The sequence below is a fragment of the Zingiber officinale genome, chromosome 4A, assembly GCF_018446385.1.
Source record: "Zingiber officinale cultivar Zhangliang chromosome 4A, Zo_v1.1, whole genome shotgun sequence".
Taxonomy (NCBI): Eukaryota; Viridiplantae; Streptophyta; class Magnoliopsida; order Zingiberales; family Zingiberaceae; genus Zingiber; species Zingiber officinale.
In genome coordinates, this window is record NC_055992.1 from 153,439,327 (window position 1) to 153,445,971 (window position 6,645).

The following is a 6,645-nucleotide window of genomic DNA, read 5'->3' on the forward strand; positions in this document are numbered from 1 at the left end:
TCATGAAGGCACCGTCACCCCTTCTTTTATATTCCTTGGCCTAGGCAAATTAGGAAATTTAATTACAATAAAATTTCCTTAATTCCCTTGACATGATTTAATTGAGAAAAATAAAATAAAATATCCCAAATTAATCTCTAATGGTCGGCCACATCAAAAGAGATAAATTAGACAAGTTTTAATCAACAATTAAAACTTCCTAATTTGTTTCCGAAAATTTTAAAATTATCTCTTTAAAAATCTCTTCATGGTTGATAAAAGGAAATTTCTATAATTTTAATTTTATCAACATGTGGATAATTTTAAAGAGAAAATAAAATATCTCACCAATCTACAAATAAGGAAAGAGATCTAATATCTTTCTTTAATCTTTTGTAGATCTTTTACAAGAGAGATATTTTAATTTTAATTCTCTTTAATAAATTATTTCTTCCACATAATAAAAATTAAAATTAAAATTCCTTTTTAATTTAATTTGGCCAGCCCCCACTAGCTTGGGTTCAAGCTAGGGCCGGCCACCCCAATTTATACCTAGGCCGGCCCTAGCTTGGTTCCCAAGCTAGCTTGGCCGACCCCCTATTAGTGGGTATAGAAGGTGGGTATAGGTGGGTATAGTACTCTATAAATAAGAGGCTACGATAGGGACCGAGAGGAGGAATTGGTTTTGGTCTCCCGATAAAATTAAGCATCCCGTGTTCGCCCCGAACACACAACTTAATTTTATCAATAATAATTCATTCCACTAGAGAACTATTATTGAACTACCGCACCAATCCCAAATTATATTTTTGGGCTCCTTCTTATTATGAGTGTGTTAGTCTCCCTGTGTTTAAGATATCGAATGTCCACTAATTAAGTGAGTTACTGACAACTCATTTAATTAATATCTTAGTCCAAGAGTAGTACCACTCAACCTTATCGTCATGTCGGACTAAGTCCACCTGCAGGGTTTAACATGACAATCCTTATGAGCTCCTCTTGGGGACATTATCAACCTAGTATCTCTAGGACACAGTTTCCTTCTATAATCAACAACACACACTATAAGTGATATCATTTCCCAACTTATCGAGCTTATTGATTCATCGAACTAAATCTCACCCATTGATAAATTAAAGAAATAAATATCAAATATATGTGCTTGTTATTATATTAGGATTAAGAGCACAGACTTCCATAATAACCGAGGTCTTTGTTCCTTTATAAAGTCAGTATAAAAGAAACGACCTCAAATGGTCCTACTCAATACACTCTGAGTGTACTAGTGTAATTATATAGTCAAGATAAACTAATACTTAATTATATTACGACCTTCTAATGGTTTATTTCTTTCCATTTTGGTCGTGAGCTACTGTTTATAATTTATAAGGTACTGATAACATCATCTTCTGCATGTGACACCACATACTATGTTATCTACAATATAAATTAAATGAATAACTACAAACAAATGTAGACAATTTGACCAAATGTGATTCTTTATTCATAATGAATATTTACAAAGCTTAGGCTTTCAGTATACACTCCAACATCTCCTTATTCTTCAACTCAAGGTATTCGATGGCCCGGTTCTTCCTCGCATTAGTCGACTCTATTTTATTGTCGAAGGTGGCGACCTACTTATTGAGCCGCTCCAGTATCGTGCCCTGTCCGACGCTCTTAGCCTGTTCGGCCTCAAGTAGTTTATTGCTCTTTTCTAGAGCGGCCCGTAGCTTGGCCACCTAGGTATTTGTTTGTTCCTGAGCGACAGAGGATTGGCTGCTCAACGCCTTCAATTACTTCACTTCCTCCTCCAAAAAAGCGAGCCTTTGACACATGGTCAGGCTCTCCACCTAGTACTACAAAAAAGCAAATATAAGCACCGATCGGAAGTGAACTATGCAAATATGAATGTAAAACTTACCCAGTAGGCATCTGGGTGTGACTATCCGCGAGTGCCCCTGGAGGCATCACCGCCACACGGGCCGGGGCATCTTCCTATATTTTGGCGAGCGACCCTTGGATAATGATCTGGTGTTCCGGAGCTCGGGACTTGGCGCTGGACTCGCGCCACTCGTCGGTCGGTAGATGCAAAATCATCGTAATGTGGCGTTGGTCGCTCGGCACTGACTATGCAGAAGTGGCCCTCCCGGACAGCTTTGATGAAGAAGTCAGGCGGATGCCTGCGGATGCCTGACTTCTTGGTCTTCAATTTTGGTGGCAGGAATGCCACTGGCGACGCGCAGATCGTCTCCTGAGGCAGAACGGATAGAGAGGGTGCCCGATCCGACGACTCAAGAGTAGTGAACTCTTGGACGGGAGCAGGGGTCGACGTCTCCACCCGCTTGGCGGACCGTACCCTGGAAGTGGGGGGCGCAATGAATGCTCCGCCTGGCGCCTCTTGCGCCTGATCAGTGACTTAGCTGAGGAGGCTGAGCCTGAAGCCCCTTCAGCTTCAACAACCGAGTGCCGATCAGGAGATTGGGAGCCTCCGGTCGCCCTGCCACTCGCCAAAGCAGGAGCCGCCTGCTCCCATCCTGCGGCTCCTCTTGTGAGCCGATCGGATGTAGGCCTCGGCTCCCCAATTCTTCCACAATGGTCGGATTGATCGTGGCATCCTTGAGCTTCGCCTTGCCGACCAGACGTGCACACATCATGACTTCAACTGCACGAAAAGAAGAAAAATTAGTTAGAATCAATAAAAGGAGTAAAGTGATCGCATACCTAGGCTAGTCAGCAGCCGGGTGCGGGTCGAACTCAATCCGAAGATAAAAAGGACACCCTCCAACAACAACTTGTGGATGCCGTATTTCTGATCGACTAACATGGAGGCTATGTTGAGGTAGTCCTGTAACGACCCACCCCCTACTAACTAGACTGTGAGGCCGATCATTACATTAGGCTAACTAATTCATGTGCGGAAAAGCTGATACTGATGAAAATTTTGCTGAACTAATGAATATGCTTCTGTTAATCGCTATACTATCTGAACTTAATGTTTAAACTGCCCCTTGAATTGCTGTGGCTATGCTAGAAGGGGTGTTCTAGGTCTTTGCTGTCATCTGGGGCTGAACTAAAGTGTTTTCAGCTAGTACTAGGCCTCTGATCGATCCACGGATCGATCCAGCGTGCTACTGTGCACGGAGACTAATTTGGATCGATTGGCTGATTGATCCAGGTTAGGCAATCGATCCAGTGATCGATTCAGGACCCTACTGTACGCGGGAACTAGCGTCTGGATCGATCGGCTGATCGATCCAGTATGTCCAATCGATCTAGTGATCGATTCGACGACGCGCTGTACGCGGGTTCAACTCGGATCGACCGGTTGATCGATCCACAAACCTTCTGTTTGCGACGAAACTCGGCTGGATCGATCGACTGATCGATCCAGACGCATTCTGTTCGCGGGATAAGCTGCCCAATTGATCAGCTGATCGATGGAGAAGCCTCCAATCGATCGGCTGATCGATCGGGGTTTCTGATTTCATATCAGAACCTGATTTCAGCCCTGGTTCGAGCAGAAATCTCATATACCAACTCTAAACTAACTGAAATGCATTCTAACAACAATTAACTAGCATTCTAAACATGGCATGGTGCATATTTCACTAGTTCATGACTTTTAAGCAAACTGAAATGCGAAAACTAAAAGTAACAAGGTTCTAATAGTTAGACTTGCTAAATCCCTAAGATCTTCATTCCAAACTCTTTTTTCCACACACATCTTCGTTGCATTGTCCTCCAGCCTCCGCTAGTCCATCTTTCCTTTACCTTTATCTGCAGTATAAGGAAAATAGTATCTGTAAGCTTGAGAGCTTAGTAAGAAATCATTTACCTCACTAAAATATGCATACGAAGAAATCATGCTTTTAAAACATGCTATTTGAAATATATAAATACTGAACATGTAAAAGCATAGCATGACATACAAACAACTAGTCATGGCAACAAGTGCTAACATATGCTATCATATGGTATCAATAGAAAACTAAACTGATACAAACAAACTGAACTGAGCTAATTCTAAACTAATGCTAAAGTTGTACTAAATTCACATAACTATTTGTGAAGTTTTGAAAACTATTTCATAAATAGGTTAAAATAATAATCATGCTGCTATTTGGGCCCGACAACTGTACTTGCTATGCGCGCGTTCCTAACTAGACCCGGGTTTGCAAGTCCCGAATTTAGTAGGGTTTACTAGGTTATCTAAACCTAGGGACGACTGTGGGAGCCCAACCCAATGGATATCTAATCCAGTACAGTGCCATTGCTAAAATAAAATACTGATTATAGCTGAATTTTACTTATCTTGCTATTTCTAGGTTATCTGAACCTAGAGCTAGGTTGTCTGAACCTAGAGGCTGTAAGAGTGTATACTAAAAGCCTAGCTTTTGGTATAAACATTTATCTAGAAATAGGAATCACATTGGTCAAATGTCTACATTTATGATAAATGTAGTTGTTTAATTAATTTATATTGTAGATAACATGGTGTGTGGTGTCACACACAGAGGATCATGTTATCAGTACCTTATAAATTATAAACAGTAGCTCACGACCATAATGGAAAGGAACAAACCATTGGAAGGTCGTAGTATAATTAGGTATTAGTTTATCTTAACTATATAATTACACTAGTACACTTAGAGTGTATTGAGTAGGACCATTAGAGGTCGTTTCTTTTATACTGACTTTATAAAGGAACAAAGACCTCAGTTATTATGGAAGTGTGTGCTCTTAATCCTAATATAATAACAAGCACATATATTTGATATTTATTTCTTTAATTTATCAATGGGTGAGATTTAGTTCGATGAATCAATAAGCCCGATAAGTTGGGAAATAATATCACTTATAGTGTGTGTTGTTGATTATAGAAGGAAACTGTGTCCTAGTGATCTAGGTTGAGAATGTCCCCAAGAGAAGCTCATAAGGATTGTCATGTTAAACCCTGCAGGTGGACTTAGTCCGACATGACGATGAAGTTGAGTGGTACTACTCTTGGAGCTAGATATTAATTAAGTGAGTTGTCAGTAACTTACTTAATTAGTGGACATTTGTTATCTTAAACACAGGGAGACTAACACACTCATAATAAGAAGGAGCCCAAAATGTAATTTGGGATTGGTGCGGTAGTTCAATAATAGTTCTTTAGTGGAATGAATTATTATTGATGAAATTCAGTTGTGTGTTCAGGGCAAACACGGGATGCTTAATTTCATCGGGAGACCAAAACCAATTCCTCCTCTCGGTCCCTATCGTAGCCTCTAGCATATAGAGATTTATACCCACCGCATACCCACCTTCTTACCCATCCAATGGGGCCGGCCAAGCTAGCTTGGAACCCAAGATAGGGCCGGCCAAGACCAAATGGATGAGCCATGTAGGTGGCCGGCCAAAGCTTGGGTCCCAAGCTTAGGTGGCCGACCACTAGAATATTAAAAAGGATTTTTATTAAAATTATTTCTTATGTGGATATCATGATTTTAAAAGAGAGTTTAAAAATTAAAAATTTCCTTTTATAGCTTTCTACAAAAGATTAAGAGAAGAGATTAATCTCTTTCCTTATTTGTAGTTTAAAAGGATGGTTTTAATTTTTGGTAAAAACTTTCCTTATTTGTAAATCATCTACATGTTTAAAAGAGAGTTTAAAATTTGAAATCTTTCCTTATTTGTTGATTAAAGGAGGATTTTAAATTTTAAGAAAACTTTCTATTTTAATCATGTTCATGATTTAAAAGAGAGTTTAAAATTAAATAATCTCTTTTATAAGTTTCTACAAAAGATTAAGAAAAGATTTGATATCTTTCCTTATTTGTAGATTAAAAGAGATTTTAATTTTAGAGATAACTTTCTTTTTATCCACATGTTTAAAAGAAATATTTTAATTTATAAAATTTCCTTTTATTAACCAATCATGAAGGGATAAAATTATTGGAGAAATTTTTATAAATTTCTAGAATAAATTAGGAAGTTTTAATTTTTGTTTTAATTAAAACTTTCCTTGATTTGTGGATTGTAGGTGGCCGGCCAAATAAGTTGGAAAAAGGAAATTAATTTTTAATTAATTTTTCTTTTTCATGGCAAAAGAATTAAGGAAGGTTTTATTAATTTTTCCTTATTTGCCAAGACCAAGGATTATAAAAGAGGGGGTAGAGGAGGCTTCATGGTGAACAACTCTATTCTTTTTCTTCCTCTCTTTTCTTCTTTGGTGTGGCCGGCCCTATTTCTCTCCTCTCCTCTTGTTGGCCGAAACTTATCTCTTGGTGGAGCTTTTGTTAGTGGCCGGATCAAGGAAGGAGAAGAAGGAGAGAAAGCAAGCCTCGTTTCTAGCATCCCTTGGAGCATGGTGGTGGTGGCCGAACCTCTTCATCCTAGAAGATGTTTTGATGGCCGAAACTTGCAAGGAAGAAGAAGGTGCTTGGTGGTTCTCATCTCGGAAGATCGTTGCCCACACAACGTCCGAGGTTAGAAGAGGAATACGGTAGAAGATCAAGAGGTCTTTCTAAAAGGTATAACTAGTAATTTTTCTTTCCGCATCATACTAGTTATTTATGGAAATAATACCAAATACAAGAGGCTTACGATTCTAGTGTTTCGAATTTGTTTTCGATATAGTGTTCTTTTATTTTTCTTTTCCTTGTGATTTGATTGTTCTTT